This window comes from Gallinula chloropus, assembly GCF_964237585.1.
Source record: "Gallinula chloropus genome assembly, chromosome: 1".
NCBI classification, from domain to species: domain Eukaryota; kingdom Metazoa; phylum Chordata; class Aves; order Gruiformes; family Rallidae; genus Gallinula; species Gallinula chloropus.
Genome location: NC_140085.1, coordinates 150,719,264 through 150,744,669, shown reverse-complemented (window position 1 = coordinate 150,744,669; position 25,406 = coordinate 150,719,264). Strand labels below are relative to the sequence as shown.

The 25,406-nt window shown below is 42.9% G+C and overlaps 1 protein-coding gene across 1 annotated transcript in view; it reads left to right on the top strand.

Moving 5' to 3' along the window:
• The window catches only part of COL4A2 (collagen type IV alpha 2 chain), a 144,703-nt gene that overhangs the window by 15,598 nt on the left and 103,699 nt on the right, over positions 1-25,406 (top strand). The gene's annotated exons all lie outside the window — the stretch shown is intronic.

The following is a 25,406-nucleotide window of genomic DNA, read 5'->3' as shown; positions in this document are numbered from 1 at the left end:
ACTTGGCACGTGAAGTAAGTGGGCCAAGACTCTGTTACTGCGAGCAGTGCAACTGAACATTCTTACAGTTAAGGTTTCATCAGTCAAGGCAGTATTACTCTGTACAGTGGCGAAATGCTAAATCTGAAATCTAAATCCAGTTCAGCTGGCTGTGGTGATCATTGACAAATTTGCAGTGGTGCAAAGGATTAATTTAACCCCCCACTTCAAAATAAAAGTCCTCTTTCCCCTTTTTGGGGTCATACAGGGACTTCTGTGTACATACCTTCGACACCAGTAGCAGCAGATCTTTCTGTCCATCACAAGGCAGCAGTAGAAGTGCCATCATCACAGCAAACAGCAGAACGGAGGCAGATAGCTCTCTTTATTTCTGTTACATTTGCTCTATAGTGTTGACATAGCATAGGATGGGAATGGTTGGACTTGATGATCTTAAAGATCTTTTCCAACCTTGTGATTTCGTGATTCTGTGACATTATAAAATGGCTGGTTATCAGTCTATCAAGTGCTATTAACACAAATTAAGGATCGGTCTGTAATACAGCAGCTTTTCTTTATACAGATGCGGATTCATTTGAATTTTTATGTTCTTTTGGGACAGAGTGCATTGTACTCTGGGAAGCCTGCAGTGTTTTCTTACAGCTGATCAGAAGATCTACCTCACTATTTCAGTAAACTTCTTTGAGGTTATGTTAAATTCTTGTGAGTTAATCTGGTCTGGAGCTTGGTGGGTTTTTCTCTTTCCTTTCTATTGTTTACTTTGTTGTTTCCTAGTACTGGCCTCACAGGGTGAGGAGAGAAACTCCAACTGTGATACTTGATACCTAGGAAAAGAGGTGGTCCCATTGAAGAAGACAGTTGTTTACAATTGTTTACAAACAATTCTCTCAACAGTTCTCTAGCCTTACAAAGGATAAAGTTTATAAAGGATGACAATGGGAATAGGAAGAGGCAATTGTATGTTACCTAACTGGGATGTTTGTGATAAAATAAGGCAAGGAAACAAACAGAGTGTGCTTAGAGAGCGCTGCTGTTCTTGGGCTGAAGAGGGGAAATTGCCATTACCATTCATCAGAAAGTGTTGTGTTGTAAAATTCATCTCTGCATACAGCTGGCTTGGAGACTCTTTCCTCTCTTGACTTTACAGTTTTCAAAATCGAGAGTTTGTTTGAATATTGCACAACCAAGTACTTGCTTCTTCAGAAATGGTTATTTTAGCCTGTCTTGGGGCATATCCACCTTTGTCTGAACTCATAAAGAAGCACATAGCAAAGGCAACTTTGGCTTTACTATTTAAAAGCTACTCATAAGAGTCCACCTATTGACTGAGGTCCTACTTTCTGTATAGAGAATGTGTTTTCCAAACCGTTAGTGGGACAAAGTGAATCAAACTGTAACTTTTCCCTGCCTCTGATGCCTTGTCTAATATATGCTGTTCATCCTGTGTGGAAAGTGATCCCTTCTTTAATTATGCTCTAATAACTCAAAAAATGTAGTCGCTTTCAAAGTTTCCTTTTAGGGAAAGGGCTGGTTTTTTCCAGCCTATTGAAGTAGATAATACAAAATTTCTTCTTTTGCAAAAATAACCATAGGTCACACATGCTGGAAAAGAAGGTTATACTACCAAAAATAAGTATTCACTGAGTCAAGCCTTCCAGTGCCAGGTTCTCTTGGGAGGTATCCCAAGAAACAGAAGGAAGCCTTCCCTCAAGTACGGTAAATTTAATGATTATGATATAATAATAGAACCTCCTGGAAACTTGTTATAGAAATTAATTCCCCACTCATGACAGCAAAATGAAGCTTCTCGAATAAACTAAAACATTGCCAGGTATACTTTTCTAATCCTTGCATTTCTTTTCATGCTTCTGAATGTATGCCACAGACATCCATCACTTCTTTTGCTTGCTGCCAATCCAAGAATTTCTCTGTATCACCAGGAAAAGTGAACAAAAGATGCTCTGCAGCTGAAAAAACTTGTTGCGTACTTGCTTGATGTAAATTGTGGACCTGATAAACTCATTAATACAAGGATTTTCCCTGTCATAATGGTGAAAGCACCACCAAGGCCAAATCTCCTCTGTGAGATGGTTCAGAGACGTCAGGTTTTAGAGGCTTGGTTCCCCTTCATGTGATGTGAGCCATGGAAAGGCTCTGCAGCAGTAGGTCTAGGCTGACTGCTGGGGAGAAGGCACGTGCCCAGCACAACTCAGCCTGTTGCATGTTGGGTGTCTGGAGAAGCACAGCAGCCAAACCCAGCTGTCCTTTGAAGGGGTCTGTGTCTCTTCCCTGAAGGCACGGGCAGCAATGAGGGTCAAACAGGCCCTGCTGAGGTGTCCCAGCAGCGCACCTGATCTTCCAGGTATCTGTAGCCACTTGTCGCTCAGAAAACACTGCTGGCTTGTTCGTGTTGACATGGACTTAACTCTTTGCCTCCAAGCATACTAAATCCTCAGGCATTTTTATTGCCACTGTGAGGCTTTGGTTAGTGATGAACGTGCACGGCACAGCTTAGCTTTGTGGCACTGCGACCACACACCGGTAATGAGAAACATCTTCCACCTTCTGAAACGCATCTCTGGGGCCAGCTGCCCGCTGGGGAAAGCTGCTGCCCACAGCTATTGGTGTCTGTTGTGGCCTCTCCCGAGGTGGCTTTGGCTCATCCCTCGACAGGGGACAAGGAGCTGGGGGTTCCCCTAAGGACCTGTGCCGTCCATGCTCCACGTTCTGTGGTGATGAGAGGTAAGGGGGAGAAGGGAGGACGCCTGCCGAAGTGACGTGTTGGCTGCCCAGCTCAACATCCCGGTCTGCAGTCAGCAGGGAGGCAGGGAAGTGCCTCCCCACAAAGGGGCACTTGAGAGGATAAGCAGTACAGTGTGATTCTTTTAATCATTTTTAAGCCCAAGCAATTCTCAACATGGTGGGAGTTTTTTTTATAAAGAAAGATTGGGAGACAGGAAGATGAAAGGATTCTAGTTTAAAAATAAAAATAAAAAACCTGAGAAAAATAATTATAAAAAAGCAGCAATAGAAGGAATGATAGTGCCTTGTTTATTCTTTCCCTTGGAGCTTTGTGGACATAGAATAGATTTCCATTTCTTGGTCCTACTTTCTTTTTCCTCCTCCTCTGCCCTCTGTCTTGCTTTGGGTTTTTTGTGTGGCCATTAGCACTGTGGGAACCTACCACCCACAGTGCCCATTCATCACCTCTCCTAAGAGGCACATGAGGGCGGCCACCCCACGCAGACTAACCTGGATGCAAAGGACAGCACCATGTTGTAGCCTGAAGCCTGTTGCTGTTTGCATAGCAGCATGACATTGCAGGAAGGGAGTTCAGTCATGCTCGATTTTGTTTCTGGTATTGCAAAAGCAGCAGCACATCAGTGGTGGGGTTGTGCAGATTGGATGGAACTAATTACATTAAATTGCTGCACAGGAACATTTTAAGAGCGTTGCCATGTAGAAGAGCAGGCTTTTTCGACAAGAAGTTGATTCATATGGGGCTTCATGGAGCATTTATTTTGTCTGTAAAGAGTTCAGGTCACCGTCTTCTGTGAGAGAAGGAAATCTTTATAGAATTCCCCGTAGAATTTCCTCTCAATTTCTTCCTCCAGGCATTTTCCTTCCTCAGCCTGGAAGAAACAGGCTACACGGGTAGCAGGAAATGTGCAGAGAATCCAACTCATTTTCCCTCCTTGCCCCTCTGTGTCCCCTGTGACTATCTTCAGTCATTAATTGAGAAGAACTCCTTTGTAGGATAAACACTTTCCATCTTAAAAGTCTGAGAACCCCAGCCTTTCATTCTTAATTTCCAGTTGGATGAGAGGCAGTTTCTTTTTCCGGGTATTTTATTTTCCAAATACATAGCAAGCGTTCCCAAAATCTGATGCTGAATAAACTGATCAAGGGTAACTATAATTTGAAGGTATATAAGGCAATACTCATCCTTCCCCAACTCAGTCCAATTTGTTTTCCTCCATCTTTGATTTTACTGAGACCACCAGAGCACTCCTGCTCTGCAGTTATCTTTTTTTTTTCATCACTAACAATGACAACTGAGTTCCTAGTGTCACAACACTGTTATTTATTTTCCCTGCTGGGGCTTCATCATGCTTCCAACCAACTGTAGTTAAAAAAAAATCTACTGGATAAATTCCTCTGCAAAATTCCATATACAGCAGGCATAGAGATAAGAGATAAGTTTAAAGCTACTTTGCATACTTCTGCCTAAGAAAAGGCAGCAGCCCAGAGGTTAGTTTATATGACTTTTTTTTAGTACAGTCAGAAGATTTAGGGTAGCAGACAAATTATTTTTTAAATTACTTTTTTTTTACATATTCCTCGAGATTTTAAGTTTCCTAATTTGGCTTCCTGCAAGTCATCACATTTTTGTCTCCAACCCAGTCTTGCCATTACAACTACCTCATCTTTGTGGCAGTTGTTCAGCATGAGTATTTAAACTATCTGCTCTATTGCTGTGGTCTCCCCACACGCAGGTCTCAGGAGTAGCTCTGATGAGCGTTTCCCCTTCGTGGGCCAACACGAGTGACGTGACTCCAGATCTTTGATACCAAAGCTCAACCTGCAGACAGGCTGGTTTGACGTCTGCTTCGTGACTCAGGCAGCATTAAGGAGCCAAAAGTTTGGGACTGTTGTTTTCCAGTCCAAATGGACATAACTTCCATTTTCTCTCCACTGCAGTCTTCTGTGTGATTCCCAGACTATTTATTTTAAGGAATAGACATAAAGGCATGCTGTTTGAAAGTGGCTGTTTGTGTGTGCCAGCCAGAGATGGCAGCTTCCAGCTCTTTTCACTTCAGTCACCATCCATGTGTAGGCGAAATCCAAAGTACCCATTTCTGCTGCTGTACCCTCCCTAGCACAGACATACTGTGAGGAAGCCCATAGGATATGTTGGGGAATCAACTTTTTAGAAGGGTAAATATCGGCAGGACAAGGGGGAGTGAACTAAAGCTAAAGGAGGGAAGGTTTAGGTTAGATATTAGGGGGAAGTTCTTTACAAAGAGAGTGCTAAGGTGGTAGAACAGGCTGCCCAGAGAGATGGTGGATGCCCCATCCCTGGAGGTGTTCAAGGCCAGGTTGGATGGGGCCCTGGGCAATCTGGTGTAGATCCAGGCCTGGAGGTTGGTGGCCCTGTCTGTGGCAGCAGATTGGAACTGTATGATCCTTGGGTTCCCTTCCAACCCAGACCATTCTATGATTCTATGATTCTATATCTGCAGCTCCAGCTGAGGATGCTGAAGCTAGGGTGTTATGGGAGTAAGTGTATGTAACAGGCAGATGAAAACAGTGATGGTGCAGGTTTGATCTTCTGAATTGAGATTTGTGAATTCATGGAATAGCTATACCCACTTGTGAAGGCAAGAGAGTTGTTGCCATCATTCAAGCAAGTCTTGGAACCCCTCTGTGTAATAATACTACTTTAACACTGAAGTTAATTTATTTTCTCTTTGGGTTTTTTTTTTTAACTTGAGTGTAACTCAGCTCCTTGTTTCTTCACTACAACTCTCTATGTTTTCTAACTGTCTGCTGACAGTTAGACATGGAGGAGAACAGGAAGGATGGAGGGAATCATCCTTTCTATTATTTAATTCAAAAACTAAGTCCCAGAAACCTTTCTGCAGCCTCTCTTAAGTTTAGAATATATTGCACTTACTGAGAAGATACTTACCTTTGCTATTTTTGAGAAATGGAAGAAAATAATGTTATGTCCCTACATACCCCTTGTGTCTGCTTACATTTATCAAGTAAAGAATGGCGAGTATGCTAACTCATTTTGTCATAACAAGATAAGTGGTAATAGTGCTGTTCTCTAGTCCAGGCAACCCACATTTATTTGATGCTCAGCCATCCTGGAAAGTTCACTTTGCTGTGGGCTGTTCACCAGGGATCACTCACAGAGATAAGAGAGGCTCTGGAGCTCTCAGCAGCATTCACTCTTTTGCAAATGAGCAAGTAAGTGATGAATGTTCTTGCATTGCTAAACAGGAACCTGCTCCCCATGCTGCTTGTGTTGCCTCCTGTCCTCCTCACCTGATAGGTTGTGCTGTGTCCAAAAGGAAGCAGTTGAGAGTGCCAGGAGGAAAAAAAACTTCAATGCAGGAGAGGATTTTAGTGAAACAAGACAGAAACCTCAGTGAGAGGTATCCGAGTGCTACCAAAGCCGTCTTTCATGTTCCCTTGATGCTCCTCTGCCTTTGACTACCCATCTGATGGGGAAAGCCCTTGTCCACAGGCTTCAGCTGTAGCGGGGAGACAGCTGGAACGGCCTTGCTGGTCTTCACAGCCTGCAGTCCCGTCAGTCCAACCTGCAGCCTTATCACATCTCCCCGGCAAAGCAGAGCTGGGCAAGGCTCCCTGAGGTGGAGGTGTCTGAGCACGGGCGCCTTTAGTCTTGATAAAGGCAGGGAAAAGAAAGTTGCCTGACCTTTTTGTTACGGCTGTTTTCCTGAAGGTGTGTGCTACTTTTAATCTAGAAGAAAGGAAGCTGCATTTCAGACAGATTTAATAGATTTCAGGCGAAAATACCTGAAAGATATGTTTTTTTCCTACTCAGAAAGAAATTACTAAACCAAGTGGTCCATCATTTTGATGTTTTCTACACTTTGTATTTATGTAGACAGTATCTTGCATTCATGTAACTTTTTCTGACTTGACTGTAAAGAGCTAAAATATGTAGTCAAAGTTGGGAAAAGCCTTCTTTGCAATTAAGTTTACATTTTTGTCTAAATACCAAAAAAAAAGTCAAACTAACACCAGTATAAATAATCTTTTCCAACTTTGTCTTGGCTGATTAAAGGCTTTTATGTGCTTTGACAGTGTTGTTGCTGTCTCCTACCACACACGATTATTTTTGAGCCTAGGGCTTACAAAAAACCAGCAGCAGAAAGCATATGAATGCTTGTTTAGGCACTATATTGAACTTTCAGCTTAAGAATTGCTAGAAGAAGCGTAATGTGCTGTTAAAAACCAGCATGATGAAAATGTTTAGTAGCACTGATCTTGATCAGTTCCTCAGATGATACAGTTTGCAGCTAGCGTTACTTAGGTAGGAAAGACATCTGCCCCAGCAACAGGCAACTGCAAAGTACACATCCTGGGCTCTGGGGCTGAACTGTGCCACAAAATACATACCACAGATACTGCGTTATGGAAACAGAGCTGCTTTAGGAGGAAACAAAGCGACTGACATACTAACACAGTTTCAGCACTGCAAATTCTAAGTAATTAATGGTTTTGAAGCTACTGTAGAAATAGGGGCGAGGAGGATGCCTTTATCGCAGCTGGAACCTGATGCCCAGGCTGCAGGCATGGAGTGAGGACCTCTTGGATGGTGGGGGGTCAGTAACAGTTAGACTCTGCACCTCCCATGGCATGTCATGCACTCTTTGCCCAGTTTTTGAAAGCCATCCAAGCAGCACCCTTACTCAGCTCTTGAGAAGTCCCGGAGTCAGAATGCAGCTGGTATGAAAAACACTGCCAATGTCTTTCCTAGACGATAAATATTTTATTAGTGTGTTCTGCACTGGGAGGAACGAATAGTCCTGGTGTTAAGGGCCAAGGAAGTTTTATTATGGGAAAGCAGAAAATTCTGCATGGTTTCACAGCTAGCTCTCCGAAAAGAATTTCAGTTTTTACTGGAGATTCTTTCCAAAAAGGAAAGTCTTCCTTATTTCTTAAAAAGCCACATATCTGAATTAATACAGAGAATAAATTAGCATAGTTCATATAATCTCTCTCAAACCCAAAAACTCAGTCGAAAGCATGTAATAGCTAAGCATGTACTTGAATAATATTATTATGACATTTAATATTTACAAGTAAGCTTCTTATTCCAAAGTAACGGACAGTGCTGCATCGTGCCATCTCAGTTGCATCCTTTTAGTCACTTAGCTAAGTGTAAGGGTCTATTTAACCAAACTTTAGCCAGGTCTGCAATCCAGCTGTCTGTGGATTACATACATATATTTTGCTGACAAAAGCTTGTGTGATACATTAAGGCAGAAAGGCAAAGCCTGCGCTGTTCCCAATCTGCATTGTCTTGCATAGAGGTACTCTGCTGGCATCACTGTCCTTTGACAATGTGATGGCAATAGCAGCTTTCCCTGGCTGAGCTATACAAGTGATAAATTGCACTTCGTCATGTCCGTCTCTGTACGAGAGGGATTTGTTACCTGCTTGGTTGTGTTGTTTCTTTATGTGTCTGTGTGTGCCCACATCATTTAGGTAGGCTGATGTTATCTTAGCCCAACAGGGAATGCAACGTGAGAGAAACCTCCCAGGAAAGAAGCAGTATAGGTCACAATCAATTTTAGCTTTCCTTACCAAAAAAACCCAAACAAACCACCCCGCAGAGCCAAACAAACTGCACCAGTTTGAGCCTCCACCCAGAAATGTGGCAATCTAAATTACGCTCTCTTATTGAGCAGTACTTCCCTCCGCAGGAACAATGAATCAAATGAAAGGGCCTAAATAAATAAATCTTTACACTTCCCTGTTCTTTCTACCTCCCAATTAATCATAACGTCATTTTGGAAAACCTAAGTCATCCACAGCAGGAGGCAAAACCTCCATCGTGATGTACGTTCTCAGCGTCAGACCGTCCTGCGGCAGCTGGTGGTGATCACTGAGGGGGGTCTCCATCCTTCCTCTGCCCCCCCTACCCCACAGGAGCCAGGTACCCCTTTCTCAAAGCATGTGGGCACTGTCCACAGCCAAACCTGCTCTGTCCCCAATCCCTGCACGTGGTTCTGCAGCGTTGAGGTTCACTACTGGTTCTGCCGTCAGTCGTGGGTGCCGCTGCTAGCTGGGGTTGCTGTGCTGGCAGCCGTCTTCCTGGCTACTCCCTTCTCTGGTCTCCCCAGCCATCACACAGCTGTCCCTGACCTGTTTCTGGTCCTTTAGAGAAAGTGCAGCGGTGCAAGGATCCACGCGGAGCCCCGGCCACGCAGAACAGGCTGACTGAACTAAGTCTTCTTTCATCCCTAGAGGAAAAAAAAGAGAGAAACAAAGAAATAGTATGTTTGGAATCTTTTTCTCCATGCAGGCACACTTCTCTGCTGCTCAGGATTAGTGGAGTTTGTGAGGACTGCCCTTTATCCCAGGAAGTTACCCAAGTTTTTGCAAATGTGTCTGTGCATACCATTTTCTACACTTTTTAACACAAAGGCCCAAAATGCTAGAAAATAATGGTTCAATTAAACCTGATAAAGCCTGGTCCATTGTTCCCTTCCCTCTCTAGTAGATGCCAACAGATGATGGTCCCTCTCTGTGCTGTGGAGAAGACTTTCTCCAGGGAATTATTTGGGGAATGTCTGCTCCTCAGACCACCTGCTTTGCCGAGGAGAGGTTGGAGCCTGTCCAAGCCCCCTTTGCTTCATGAGGAGTTTAGAGTCCTGATTAGCACTTACAGAATGGGAGTTTCTTAAGTGCCTGGTTTTTGTGTTCCCATGCTGCACTCCACATTACGCAAGGTCCAGAGATGAGAAATTGTCACTGAACAGATCAAGTTTCTAGCCCCAAAGGAAGTTCTGAAATGACCCGAGGAGGCCTGCTGGTACAGGATTTCTGGCGGAGTTTTGCAGAGCATCAAACTGTCCAGATAAGCTCCAGATAAGTACTGTCAGTTTTGGGTGCTTATCTTTAGCTCCAGATCTTTTGAAGTTTGTCACTCACATATTTCAAGTCTGCGTGCTTTAAACAGAGCTTCTCCTAAACAGGATAATTAAAATTTCTTCATGTCTTCCCAGAGAACCCATCTCTTCATTTATGAACCCCAGCGGGAAGGCTACGTTAACCCCGCTGTCATTTGTTGAAGTATCACTAAATGACAATATTTATACTAGATTTAGCCATAAGTGCCTATTTCCAGGGGCAGTGTATCCTAGAATAGTGCAGAAAGGATGTTTTTCTGTCTTTGAGGCATGAATAATGGAGACAGAGGCATCTTTTCTTTAGGATCTCAGAGGACAATCACTGTTGTATTGAAGTTTGCAGGCTGAAGTATTTATTAAAATGTCTTTTTAGAAAGTATAAAGAGCAGATAGCGGATCTAAGATCTCCTTTTCAAGAAAAAAAGGGATGTGGGGCTTTTTTTTTCTATCTGTGGATGTTTTCTAGCTCATCATTACCTACAGCATTCTTGTCCCCATCACCACCAACCACTCCGCCCTTCTGGTACGTAGACAGTGGTTCCCACCAGTGCTCTGAAACACAGAGATCTCTCTGTCTTTTCTCCAATTTCCTCCTTCGTACTCTCCCTTCACATTTCAGCAATGTGAGCCAGCCAAGATAAGAAATAGCTGTCTCTTCCCAGGAGGAGACTGGACGGATGTGCAGTTCAGAAGAACAATTCCTTTTTTCCCACTGCCTTCCTGGGATGGGGGTGGTGAGGGCAGGGGGGAAGTGAGAAGTTAACCTCCCTTTTGCCAGCTGTGCCAGCTATTGCTAGCAAAATACAGCAAAGCATGTCAGCACTGTACTAGTCTCCCCCTGGAAGCATGGAATTGTTAGAAAAGAGAGGAAATGTGTGTGTGTGTGTGTGTGTGTGTGTGTGTGTGTGTGTGTGTGTGCGCGCACGCACGATAATAATCTGTATTTTTGGACAAAATACAAGACCCAAATATTGTTTGTGTAATGGTGTAATGCATTCTATCACTCCTTCAGCATCTGGCATGAAGCTTTCTCTTCAGTCATGTAATCATGTTTCATCTAGGTCCCCTGTTGCTAGGAAAAGATGACAAGGCAGAGTTAGACTATTACCATGGTGGGGCAATGGTCACAGTTGTTGTGGTTTTGTACAAAGACGAATGTACTGGGATTTCGGAGAACGACAGGCTGGTTTGGATTGGAAGGGACCTCAAAGCTCATCTAGATCCAACCCCCCTGCCATGGGCAGTGACACCCTCCACTAGCCCAGGTTTCCCAAAGCCCCATCCAACCCGACCTTGAACCCTGCCAGGGAGGGGGCAGCCACAGCTGCTCTGGGCAGCCTGTGCCAGGCCTCATTGCCCTCACAGGGAAGAATTTCTGCCTAATATCTAATCTGAAACTACACTCCTTCAGCTTAAAGGCATTACCCCTTGTCTTACTACTCGCTCTTGTATTTGGGTCTGCAGGAGTTAAATAAGGAAATTGGTGTGGAGGATGAGGGTTTCTGCTATTGTGAGATTTTTAGAGTAGCTTTTTGCATTACTTTTATATCATTGCTCTGGCTTAATGAGGAAAACACAAGAACTAATGTTTTCTTAGTTGCCTAAAAATAACAAAAACCAGCACAAGCAGTAGAAACTTTCTCATTTGCCATGGGATCCTAGCTCACATAGTAGCAGGATTTCACAGCCAAGAACATCACACTTCATGATGGTGATGAAGTTTCCCAGTATGCATCAAGAGGCTCAGTTTCCATGATTAAGGGATACAGTTGGATTTAGTGGGACAGCTGAGTTCATTTCAGACCTACTGGCAGTTTGCACTGGGAAATAGCTTGGAGGGATGAATGAGAAAAGGCAAAGCATTGGACAGTCACAAGAATTTCTGGGACATAAATAGTCTTTCTCTTGCTCAGTAAGTAGGATAAGGGAAATCCGTAAGGGGGCTTTATTATTTCCATAACAAGGACTTCAAGGATTGTTTTTGTCATGCCCATATTCTTAGTATCTCGATTAACTGCATCAGCTGTGACCTAGACTCCAAAATCTGTCACATGTATAATACAGAAGCACATGATCACCAGTGGGAAGAAGCACTCTCCTAAGGTAGTAAAGCCGGTGTTCTGCCTACGAGTGGACAGCCAGCACCACTAATGCCACAAAATAAGGGTTAATGTTGGTGTGACTATAATCTAAGGAGTTCTCCAAATTATCTGGTGACTGAGTTGTTGTGCAAAGAGGAGAGAGTATGTGTACGCAGAAGTCAAAAAGTTAGGGAAACTGGAATACTGTGCTTGGACTATTAGAAGCAAGAACTTCAGAATAAATACCAGTGAAACTGGTGTGAATGGTTGGTGCCATGAAAACCGGGAGCTGTAGAGAAAAGTGGTCCAACTATGACAAAAGATTGTACTTCAGCAGAAAAACTGGAATTGAAGCAAAGGTGGCAGCTGGTCTGGGATCTTCTGCTACTGAGAAACAGTTGCCTGAGTAAAAACCAAGCAAGTCTGTTCCTCAGAAGAAACAGAAAAGTAAGGAAAAAGAGCCAGAAGAAAAACTATTATACTTCTCAGCTGGAAAACAAATCATGCTTGAGTGTGTGTAAGTACACGCTAAGGAAATAAAGAAGATGAGGTTTGGAGTAAATGCCTCCAAGACTTGATCTAGAATCTTTCCAGTTCAGTTAAATGGGTTCCAGGATTGGACAACTAGGAAAACCCTGTTCTTACCTTTCAGGATACAAAAGGGAAAAGATTACAAACTAAGCGATACAAACAGAGAGTGGGAATTTTCTGGGAACCTTTGCTTATTTGATTAGATGGAGGCGTGGGGTTCTAGCCATGCAGCTTGCAGGGGCTGCAGTCAGGGCTCAGCACCTCAAACGTGTGCCTAGTGAAATCCACCTCTGAACAGCAGCTGCCGCTGACAAACTCTGATGGCACTTAAAAGCCCTCCTGTGTCGGTACTGCTACCTGTTCCCGAAAAAGACTTGCCTTTCAGAAATCAGCTGGAATAATCTCTTGGAGGCTGGGAGGAAAAAAAAAACAACACAGAAGGGAAGATCTAGCAAGGAGGCAGAAGTGATGCTGTTTTACTGTGCTTTCCACAGTTCAAATATTGAGTGTCTTTTATAGAAGTAAATGGTGAGAGAGGTATCTGCAAGGAGGGAAAATGTAGCGGAGTTCTTCCAGAAACTTACTGCATTTGAGATCTGCCCTGCTGACAAGTAAATACTGATTTCTCCATGGTCAGGGAAAAGAAAGACGTGGCAATTACATGAATTTTCTGTTACCTTCTGATGCCTGAAGATGCCTGAAAATGAAACTGTGGCATTGCATGGGAGAGTAAAGGCTCCTGGAGAACAGTTTTGACAGTGGTTGAGCCATACCTATGATAATGATTCACTGCAGTCCTGATCTACATTTGGAGAGTGTTTTCCTCTATCAGGCCTCTGAGTTTAGCAGAGTCTTGCATCTTGTCAGGTAAATGCCGTTGAGTTTTTATGTTTTGGAGCTTAGAGAGGCCTAAGAAGGTGGTACCTGCCCAAGACATCGACAGTCTCATGACTGATCTCTAATCTGAAGATGTGTTCCAACTGAGGAACTGTGAAGTTTAAGGGAGGCAAGCAAGGAGATAGAGCTTGGATTTGGGGTTTTTTTTGAGCAATATTGTGGCCCTTCAGCATGAACATTGTAGTCCTAGGTTACTTCCACACCACTGCTGATAAAATATTTCTAAGACACATTCTTGGGCTTGGAGCATTATGTCTCAAAATCAGCATTTTGAGCTGACATCACAAGGAGTTTCATAGGAAGCTGTTTATGGCAAAGCTGAATACATCCAGTCTGCTTGTTGTCTCTCCTGGATTTCTAATTCAGAGTTACTCTTCCCAAGTTACCTGGCATTGTACAGCTTAATCAGGAAACATGTTCTGCATGAAGCATCAGTTGCTAAGACTTTTGAACTTGATGAGCGCGGCTGCATCTTGTTGACCTCTTCTAAGAGTCCATCTCATTTCTGATCCAGTGAACTGTAGGTGTACTCCTTGCTTTATGCTTGTCTGTTTTCTACTCCTTATTGCCAAGGCATAAACATTTCCAGATTTTTGTAGATCTATTTGCAAAAAGACAAGCATTTAATGAAAAAGGATATGAAGGAAAAGCCTAATGACATCACTTGAGTCAGTTTAAAGAAGCTTGATATTTGGTTGTTTATAATTTCAGTATGTTAGTTGTTTGTACTGTCATAAGAGCATTTTTGGTGTGGAAACTGAGCTGCAAAACTTACTGAAGCGATGCAGTGTTTGTCTGTTGGTTAGGGAAATGGACTGAAAGGAAGTAAGGTCTTGGGTCCAAGACCAAGCTGAAGTAGTCACTCATCCTGTGACTCTGGGAAAGTGCATTCAACTCAGTTATACAACATTGCTGAAACCAGATGAGCTGCTGAACTGAACCAAAGCAGGTTGTAAGTCACAGGTCAGTGGTACGTAGGGGAAGGGTGAGCCCTGCTTTCTTACTCTGGGCACATCTAAATTCTACATCATCCTCTCCTGAGCCAATGTTTCACCATGTGGCCATGGTAATATTCTTGTGTAATCAACTGGGTATTTTGAAAGAAATTGAACCTCCCTCCCCAAAAATGCCTTGCTACCCACCCCCCCCATGAGATTTAGCTAGAAGTGGCTGTGAAGGATGAAAAAATCCAAAGAAAAAAAAATGGCTATTATTTATTTTTTAGTATCAAGGAGAAATTAATCTGTCCTTTCTGGGTTTCGGATTTTGACGTCTACAGATTACAAATACACACAATAAGCATTGTGTTGAGCTGTAGGTTTTGGCACCTGAGTAGGTGAATGACTCTAATGTCTTTTCTGTAGAGGTGGAAATTGAAATATATCGTGTAAGTTTTAGGAGCAAGAATTAAAATGCTCATCCTGTTAGATTTTTTTCAGGTGTTTCTTATGTGCACTGGGATATCTGATTTGCAAAATAAATTAAAAAAAACCCACACCAAAAAAAATAGCTTTTGCAGGTTCCTCTATTTTGTCTTCTGAGAAAATATATTAGGACGTTTTGCTAATCAGGAGTATAGGGGTGAGAATGGAGATTATCACTAATAGTTGAGTATCTTCTTCTATATCCACAAGGAAGAACTCAACCAAACCAAACCATATACTTTTTCTGAACACCTTTTCCTTTGGTTTAGATTGCCTGCCTCGACTCCACTGCAAATACCCAGATTTTCACGGAGGTCTGCACGTAGTCCTGATAACGTCAGATCCTCTAATATACCTTCTTTGTCTGGTATGCTCCCTATAGCAGTCTGCTTTTGCCAGTGGCAGCACTGCTCACCTCAGAGCAGGGAATAGAAAGCTCAGGGAGGAGGTTAAGTTTTGAAATCAAAAGTGAAATGAGCCAGTAACTAAGCTAGTTCTCATGGCCTTTTTTTCTTGACCGAAACAGAAAGGAAATGATGGGTGTCGTATCTGACCAAACAGTTAGCAGTAAACACTTCCATCATCAAATGCAGCTCTTTTTCCAGTTTGCAGATCTCTTATCCATTCTTCTTACTTTTAAGGAAATACCAGTCCAGTCCAGAGAAGCAGTTCTGAAAAATTGCACAGCAAATTTCCACATTTAATATTTCCAGTACAGTCATTTGTCTTAACAGCCAGCTCTGAAAATTGAGCCAGGGCTGTAAGAGTTAGCCTGGACTAGACTTACCCATCAGCATGTGTGATAAAAGCGGTCTCAATTAATCTGTGCCACCACCAATAAACCTCTGCAAATCCATTCCAGCCAAGCTGTCAGGGATAGCTCCAGAGTTCCAGTTCTTGGTATGTATTTCTAATTGCAGTGTGGTAAATAATTCAGCAGGAAGAACCTCAATTCAGCTCTCTTTCTCTCCCTGCTATGTTTGATTCTGCAGGCATAACAGGATTGAAAAAGGCCATTAAGAACTCACCCACCTCACCCCTCCCAAGGATAAAAAAAGAACCTCTCCCAAGCTCTGCGAATGCATAAGAACCAAGTCAGCAGGTTACGGCTGTAAACAGCTTATTCTTCGGAAGAAAACTAATCCCATTTATAAATGTAGTTCAAACACTGCCACACGTTTTTAAGTAATTATAGAAATCCTGAAACCAGAATAAAATCTCAGTTGGCTACACTTACATTTTGGGAAACCCTGGCACCGTTGCACTGGCCTGAACAAATATAGACGACGCGGCCGCGCAGGGAGCTGTACGGCTGGTTTCTGTCAGGCCCTTCCCGATGCGATCGCTTTGCTGCTGGTTCAGAAGCGAGAAGTCTCTCCTAGGTTGGCAGGTCGTTTCGTTCTGAGTGTAAGAAAGAGGCACAGATGGGTTTTCAGAAATGCTGGATGCCTATCTGAAGTATAATTTAGCAACTTCTAAGGTTTAGCAATCACTGAGAATAATGTGTTCTTAAGCAGGTTTCCTGAGTCTGCCAGTTTACGTAGGTGAGTAAACTAGACAGGTCAAATACTGGCGTGGTTTATAAATAGACTAAAAAAAAAACTCCATATATAGAATAGCATCCAGACTTTCTATTGTTTGAAGCAAATGATATCATTATTTGGATGTCTTTCCAGAACTGAAAATGACTAGACTTCGGAAACTAAGAGTAGTTAAATATAGAAATTGCTACTTTAATGAGTGGATGCTGTGTTTCATTATTTTGCTACTAGTATGTGAACAAATGCCTTTCTGTTCTTAGGGATGGGAAGGGGGGATTTTACTCCAGTAATATAAGATATTGGATAAAAGCCAAATTCAGATTCTGGCCTGACAGTGTCTTTACCCTCGTTCGTGCATGGAAAATACTTTTGATCCACTGTGGACAGTGTAACTGTACACACAAGGTGATTACACTGTCCACAGACTTGTGCCTTGCATAAGCCTTTACACATTTTTAAGTCAAATGCAAAATGCATTGGTGATTTGCATAAAATAAAATAATGGAATAAAGCTTAAAAGATAATCAAGTGCCTCTGGTGTAGCTTGTCATCACAGACTCTCTATCAAGTGATTGCATCTACTTTGCCACGTCAGAGAGCTTTCTGACAACCAGAAAACACTTCTGACTCCTGCAATACCACTTTGTAAAACCGCCTAAGTAGCCTCTGTGGAGATACACTTAATTTCTAGGAATGGAGTGTTCATAGAATCATAGAATCATACAATGATCTGGGTTGGAAGGGACCCCAAGGATCATAGAGCTCCAACCTCCCCTGCCACAGGCAGGGACACCAACCTCCAGGCCTGGATCTACCCAAGGCTGCCCAGGGCCCCATCCAACCTGGCCTTGAACACCTCCAGGGACGGGGAATCTACTACTTCTCTGGGCAGCCTGTTCCAGCACATCATCACTCTTTCTGTAAAAAACTTCCCCCTAATATCTAATCTAAACCTTCCTTCCTTTAGCTTTAGTCCATTCCCCCTTGTCCTGCCATTATCTGCTCTTTTAAAAAGTTGAATCCCCTCCTGCTTATAAGTGTGTTGGAAATAAGAGATCATGTTGAGATGACCCAGCACTCTGACACTAAAGACCACCAGTCTTTTAGGTGAGAAATCTGTTCTGTGAGAGTATGTTAGGTCATAAGAGAAGATAATAGACTAACACAATATGCATCCCTAAAAGCATGGATTAACAAAGATGGAATCAAGTTTGGTGAGATACCAAACCAAAATTTAATTTACCAATCTAGATCTTCCTGTAGCTGCTTCTGCATCTCCTACCTTATTCTCAGATTTAGATAAAAGTTCCAAATCTAAACAGAGTCAGTTGCTATGAAGTCACCTTAATTTAGGCATCTACATGTTCACAAGGAGTACTCATTATGATCAGGGAAGCCAATGGGCTTAACTAATAGTAATAATTTCTGTTAAGTACCTTTGCTTAACCTTTATTAATGCATTTCAGGCTTTGAACTCTTGCTAGATTCATATCTTTGGAGCTTTTTTTCTGCAAGAAAACCTGATTCTTAAACTGGTAAAACTGAAAATGTGAGTACTTATTAGAGACTTTCTTATTGTCCTTCTGTAATCTCTGAGGGACATAGGTGTCTGTTGATGACCATATAACTATTTCCCCTGTGTAAGCTGTGCAAGATACTTTCAACCATGGCTACACACTCTTCAAAGAGCTTAGTTTGTCTCCAGCATCACCTCTATCTTGCTAGTGCATATTCAAGCCTTAGTTGATGCTTAAGACAAAAATTGTCATTCCTTTCAGAGCCTAAGTCACCTGTCTCAAATAGAGAAGTGCCAGAGGGTGTTATTCTTCCTCTTCTGGATACAGTTTTGTTCTAGGAAAAGCACCCTGTATCTTAACCATCCTTCATTAGCTCCTGAGGGCCATAGCTCATTCATGCAGAGACCCACGGCTGCTTTTTAGGTTTCTCTTTCCCATGGCATTACAGATTCTTCAAGAATAAGCAGGAGTGGTAAATTTTTCAATAGTGGCAACTTCTTTTTATTGTTTGGCATTTTAAAATGCTTTAACTGGATTTTCCCATCTAATATTTTAGTCCCTTGCTTAGGATAACTTACAACCAAATCATCTCTGTGAGGGGAAAAAAAAGCAAGATGCGGCTGAATCCAACTTCATCACCTGTTAAAGATGAGACACACACACACACACCCATTCACTGACTTGTTTGCTCGGAACTGTTCTGTTTGCAGACAACAGCATGATGGGCAAATGGGCAAGACCCCTGGACAGTTACTCAAATATCTGTACTGTATATTTAGGCAGCTTTTACTCTGCCTGAGCCTCTTAAAGACCTTTTTCCTAGTTTTTTGTTGGGGTTTGGGGTTGGTTATTTTAATGCCTACTGTATCACAGCATCTCCTTCTGGATTCCATCTGGATTGCTGGGTAAATATGTGTTTGGATGAAAGCCACAAAATTAGAAATGCTTCTATGAAAATACAAAGCGTAGGTTCACACTGTACCATGTCTGGCTTCTGCAGTCGTTACAAGGCAGTGCCTCGAGATTGCGACAAGAGAACTTTTTAATTTGAAAAGGAGGTGGTAAATAGTACCTCAAATGAAGAGAACATGTGGAGCTGTGAAGTTTCACTTTGAAATGAAACTGTGCAGCCTTCAGGTCAAGGCCGCGTGCCAGAAAGTTCATATAATCAAGAGCCACAAGCCAGCCCATAAGAGGAAAGTCTTTTATAGCTTCACTTCTGAGAGGTACAAAATTCATGTTTCCCATTGCTGACTTCGGCATACTTGCTGAGACACACTTAAGAAGAAAAGTTTCCGTCTGTTGGGGCCTTCTCAGGATCAGAGACTTTGTATTCTCTTGCCCTTCTTTCCTTCACCCCAAACATCAAGCACAGGCATCCCAGTCCCTGGGAGCAGTGCTGCTTTTGGATACTACTTCTCTGTTGATCTTCTCATGTCCATCAGGACTCTGAACCTCAGCTTGCTTCCTTGGCGACCTGCCTCCCTCTTTTCTCTGTAACTCCATCGTAAGAGGGAGGCTGCAGTTGAAACTCTGCACCAAACAGGAATTCACCATTGCTTACCACAGGCATGACTCTTCTCACTGCACTGGGAAGTTGACATCAGGCAGCTGTTAGGAGACCATCTTACTCTGGTGTGGCTGGTGGTGAGGCTCTTCACGTTCCTCCTAGGACCAGTTTCTTCCTCTGGGTGTTTCCTCATTGAAGGATATGTAAATATATGGCTCCTCTACTTTCATTGGGAATGGTAAACAGTCATGTGCTATTGAGGTCACACACTAAATTATTCTGGTTGCCATGCATCCAGTCTAGAAAAGGTTCTGGCTCCAGTTCAGATATGAAAGAAAGAATTACTTCTTAGCGAAATATTTCTCAGAACAGTTGAAGAGAGGATCCACACCCACATCTTTTCCTTCCGCTCTGAACATGCCAATTTATCTCTCCCTCTCCCTCGCTAATTAAGGTCTTCACAGTGATCTCACTGTCCAGTGCACAAGTAGCTGCTAGGTTGGAAGCCAGTGGTTTCAGATGGCTGGTTGCTCCTTTGGCATTGTGAATCTGGGCACAGAGCTGGGCAATCCAGGCCTTCCCTTGCTGACAGCCTTCTCCATACTTGTTTTGAATGGTTGTTGTCGAAACAGGACAGTTGTTTATATGTGTTTCTGGAGAACTAAGTTTGGCATCCAGGCAACACAAGTTTTTCACTCTTTAAGGAGTGAAATATGCTGGTTTTGAGCAAATACAACTGTGCAGTTGTGTTTGAAACCAATGAAGTTCATCTCTCTCTGGTTCAGAGACAGCGGGACTACCCCCGTCATATGCCTAAATTATTTTTTCATCCTTTCTTTCAAAGGAAACAGAAAATTAGCGCTTCCAAGTCAGGGCCTTGCAAGCAAAATGTTAAATTAATGAGTTGTGACAGCTGAAGGTTAAATGTGGACAGAGGTCCATACTGGAGGTGTGGGTCAGTCTGAGGGCTGTCTCACAGGCATGCCAAGTCTCCAGTGCAGACTGCTGAAGTCTCGTATGAAGCATCCAAGTGTGCTCCAGGTTGCCACACAGCACAAGCACACGATATGTTAGTCATAGTTCAGCTTTTCAACAAGCTCTCAGAGCCTCTAAAACCCCTCTGGGTGAACTTTAGCTGGCTTGGAGGGGCTGCTGCGATTGATGGAGAGAACAGAATGGGGCTTGTCAGGAGAGAACTTCATGTACAACTGCAACCTGTAAAACTTTATCCAAGAAAGTGTCAGTGTGCAGAGTCTTTTGAGTCCAGGTTACAATATTTTTATTATAATTTCCGTATTTTTTTTCAAGCTGCATGTAAGGAAATGGCTTATATTTCCTGGTCTCTCTGTACTCCTACAGCTGTACTTTGAGGTCTGTCCTCTGGTCACCTTTGTTCTTGGTCAGAATTCCGGTGAAGGTACCTGAATGGGCATGCAGCAATCACGATTACACAGAGGTGGCCAAGATTGAAATAAATAAATCATTAATGTGCACAAAAGTTTAAAGAGGATTGTGTATACATTTCTGGCTGTGAGTTTGGGGGGGGCGGGGGGGGCTGGAGCTGAAAGAAACTGTGTTTAAGTCAGAAGCAGAACTCTGAATTCTTGGAAAAGAAGTTGTCGTTTGTTGGTTGAAGATGTACTAGTATAAGTAATACTGCTCTGGGACAAAAAGATTATCAGGAAACAAGAAGGCAAAACGAGATTTTGTATTGGGACACCTGTACTCTGTGCTTGCTGTTTCACATACATAAAAATGACAGGGTGTTCATTCGCATTAGGCAAATAGACAAGCTTTGCAAGCATAGATGGCACCTAGGTGTTTTCTCTTCCTTCTGTTTAAGTAGCATTCACATTCACACACAGAAATTCTGTTCAGCCATCCAGTGAGACCTGGACAGGCTGGAGAGCTGGGCAGTAAGAAACCAGATGAAGTTTAATAAAAGCAAGTGTAGAGTCTTGCACCTGGGAAGGAATAACTGTATATATCATTACAGACTGGGGGATGGCCCGTTGGAGAGGAGCTCTGCCGAGAAGGACCTGGGGCTCCTGGTAGGTGACAGGTTGGCCATGAGGCAGCAGTGTGCCCTGGTGGCCAAGAAGGCCAATGGGATCCCGGGATGCATCAAAAGGACTGTGGCCAGCAGGTCATAGGAAATGATCCCCGCCTCTGCTCTGCCGCTGACAGGCCCCACCTGGAGTATTGTGTCCAGTTCTGGGCTCCCTCGTATAAAAAAGACAGGGATCTCCTGGAGAGAGTCCAGAGGAGGGCTACAAAGAGGAAAGGCTGAGTGAGCTGGGACTGTTCAGCCTTGAGAAAAGAAGACCGAAAGGGGATCTGATCAATGTTTATAAATATCTGAAGTGTGGGAGACAGGGGGAAATGGGCAGCCTCTTTTCAGTGGTCTGTGGGGACAGAACAAGGGGCAGTGGCCTCAAGTTGGACCCCAGGGAGTTCTGCACCAATGGGCTAAATGGGACAACACTACCTCCAGAGGCTGTCTTCTGACTCTGTGGTTCATGGTGGTTACATTTCATTTGAAATACATATTTTTGACAGAATTCTCATACTTTAGCCTTGAATCCCCAACCTAATTCTAATTAAGTGATACCTCACCTTATGCACAGAGATCTTGCATACCACCATAGTGTTATCATCTATTTTGTGTTTGCTGTAATATGTCTGCTCTTAAATAGTTTTACTCACACTTGGTGCTCCCATCAGAGGCTACAGCTAGCTTTGAGAATGAGATGTGGACATTTAGTGCAGGGTTCACCTCACCTGAAACGGTACCCCTGCACTGTAAACGTGTCTCAGCTAGTTACCCCAGGCTACCTTTCCAAACCCCTCACCCTTCTGGGATGGGATTTCTCTCAGATGTCTGAAATAGTTCTGGTGAGATTCCCTGTTTATAAGAGCGGGCCAGAGGTTCTGTCCATATCACAGAAATCCTAAATTAGATTTATATAACCCCCATTTCTAGACTCTGCTTTGAGTCTGGACTTTTTAGTCGTTAGTGGAATTCGAGATCATCCAAAACATAAGTGAGACCTTGAATTGAAGGCTTTCTCAGCAGCCAACTTTGGAGTTGGGACTGTTGCCATTCTTCCAATTTGGTTGCATAGATTCTAGAATGTCATTCTGCTGTAAACACCATTTTCATCATTTAACTGCATATTGAGCCATTCATGAGGTTCATCTCCCTGTCCTTCTACAGGGGGTGGATGTCTGCATAAGCTATTCACCTCCACTCATCTTTACAGCCAAGGGAAAGCAGTAGGCACTTCCTGAGAGAGATTCAGCTCAACAGGTCAGGGACCAGTATCAGGATAGGGGGAATTGTGTCCTAGGGCAGACAGTTCTCATTGACCAAAGAGGTACTCCAGTCACCTGTCTCAGATAAAGACAACTACATTTGGGTGTCAGCATTGGTGTTACATTCCCAGAAATCAGTTTTCCTCAGGAAATAAGTATTTGTGGTACTTAAAAACTACATTGACCATCACTAAATTTTAAATAGGGCTTTTTGCATTCTAATTATTGACTGATACATGTCCACCTGATTTCCCTTCATCCCAATTATGTGCCCGTGTGTACAATTGTTTTTTTACAAAGTTTTAAAAGGATCTTTAACACATTTATTTCTTAACATTATAATCCTTTAAACCATAATGTATACTGTAACTTCCCAAGTAACGTCAGATTAAACAACAGTGCAGTGATCTGCCTTCAAGAAATTATAAACATTCATGGATAATAAGGTAGAAAAAGAGCAAAAGCTCCCAGAGTAGTCCCACTAGCAGTCAAAAAGTGAAGAAGTGCAGGATTAAGCAATGAGGAGAGGCCAAATGCAATCCAGAAGAGGTATATTAATGCTGGCCTTGAATATTTTCCCATTATGTTCCCTACCTTTGGAGAATTCTTCCAGATTTTTCTTCTCATTATCTGACAAATCTATGTGCATAAAAGGCCATAAAATGAGAAAATTAAAAAAAAATACACTTCCTAAAATTGTGGAAGAAAACAATTGTCTCCCTGCTATAACTGCTGGTATTGTTACAGCATGCAAATTAAAATGTTGGATGGTGGATAGTCCAAAAACAATAGACCTTGAACTTCTTCCAGTTGAAATAAGTATTAGCAAACACCCCCCCCTTTTTTTTTTACAAGTGCACAAAAATCTTGCCATAATTCCAGTTCATCCTCTATTTTCTCCTTAGCAACCGTTTACCAAATTTAGAGTCACTCTGCTAATTAAGAAAGAAACAAACATACTGTTCTCCTTGTTGTTTTTGCGGTAGGCATAATTGAAAACTCACATGATAAAAGTACTGCATCAGTCTGTTAGTGTTAGGGTGGGATATACTCTTTTTATTTACGGCTGCAACCAAAACAGCTCTCTCAGATGTCAGCCTTGATTCGTGCTGATGGCCACACTACTTAGTGCACTGCTCCTTAATGAAGGCCTGCATCCTGCCGAGGAGTATGCTCATGCAGGCCGCACATCTGCATGGAGGCCATACAAATGAACAGAGCTATTCTTAATTACCAAAGAGGAGCTGGGGAGGAAACTGTGAAATGACTACTGAGCCAGAGACACCCATTTAATCTGAAAATACCTTCATAAGAAAAAAAACCCCATGGATAGCGAGTTTGTGACCACCTCAAACAGTTAAAAGGTGGACTAATCTGAGCAAGCTGCTGGAGTTTATAAAACTGTCTTGACTTATTATTTCCTCTAAACAATGGCCTAAATATAAAGCAGAGTGCATAACATGACAGAGAGCACTGTAACGTCCATGAAATAATTTCCTGAATCAAACACCTAACCTTTAAATAGCTCAGGGCACGGTTTCAGCTCTGTGGACCTGTTTGATTAGTGTGAAAAGCCTATTTGTTTCATTAAATGTGAGAATTACATAGAAAACTGAAACAAAAGTATTTTGATATATTAAAAAAGTTAGAATACAGACATGAACCCTCTTATGACAAGCATAGGAACTTGTTTTGGGAACCTTGCGTTAGTGCTTGTCGTAAGAAATATGACCAAAGGAGGACTTCGGCAGTGCCTGGGAGCTGCTCCATACCTTTTATTCAGTTGACTCCCAGGGAAGACCCCAAAGCCCGGAGCTGGGTTTCCAAGTTCTCAAGAGTGTTAAATGGCAGAAGTGGATACCTAAGAAATGTGACCCAGCTGAGCAGGGGATCGTTTAGAGCGAAGCATGTCAGTGTTGGTCTTTCTCTGTGTCAGACCTAGAGGCAGAAGTGGCAGCATCACTGCTTTTTAAAGTCCCGTCACAGCAGTTCAGAGTACCTGTCTTGTTTTGGGAGCTCATTTACACCCCATCACCTCTCTTCCAAGAGATGGGATGCTCAAATCATGAAGGATGCTAATATGTAGAAAATATACCTGCTTTATAACCTTTTATCGGTTGGGAAGTTTGTTTCCACGCATCAGTGCAGAAAGGGTGAAGGCACCGTTTGTCCCTGCCACAGGGCAACAAAAGATTTGGGGTTCTTCCAGCCAGGAGAGGAGCAAGGGGCATGGAACATGACACTGTACTCCACAGCTGAAGGTTTTATTGAAGGAGGGGTGCATGTGAAAATGAGCAGCCGTCCTGAATGAATGAGGGGCTGTGACTTCAAGACATCCTTTCTGTAGCCACTAGACTTCAGTCCTTCTCTCTTTTTCTTCTGCTTCTATTAATTATTTGCTGTGCACAAACCATGTTCAGAAGGAGCAACGAGAAATCCCTTCCTGCTTCCCTGGATTACTTAGGGTGGTGGGGCACTTTCAGGAGTTCAAAGCCCTGGGCTTAGGTGGGCCACAGGCTCATCTTCACAGTATTCCTAATTATTAAGTTACGGTTATAAAAATCACACCACAGCATGCACAGCATCTCTGCTGTTCAGGTTTCTGATCAAGAGTGACTGTGGCTGCTGCGTTTCGTGCAGACAGTATGTGCTAGGTGGAATCTGAGCTGGCCCGCCTGTTAAAGTCCATCCAAGGATTTGCATGGAGTGGTGTGTATTCTGTGATCCCTATATTTGCACCCCAGGCCAAGGTGGTTCTGGATAGGCAGTAGAGATGTAAGTGCAGCCATCTACTTAATCTACGTCTGACTTCACTGTGATTGGTTGCTGGCAAGTTTTAGGTGCCTCCGAACAGGCAACCATAGAAGAGAGGGCATGAGTTTGGCTTATGATTTTGAACATGATACTTACGTCTTC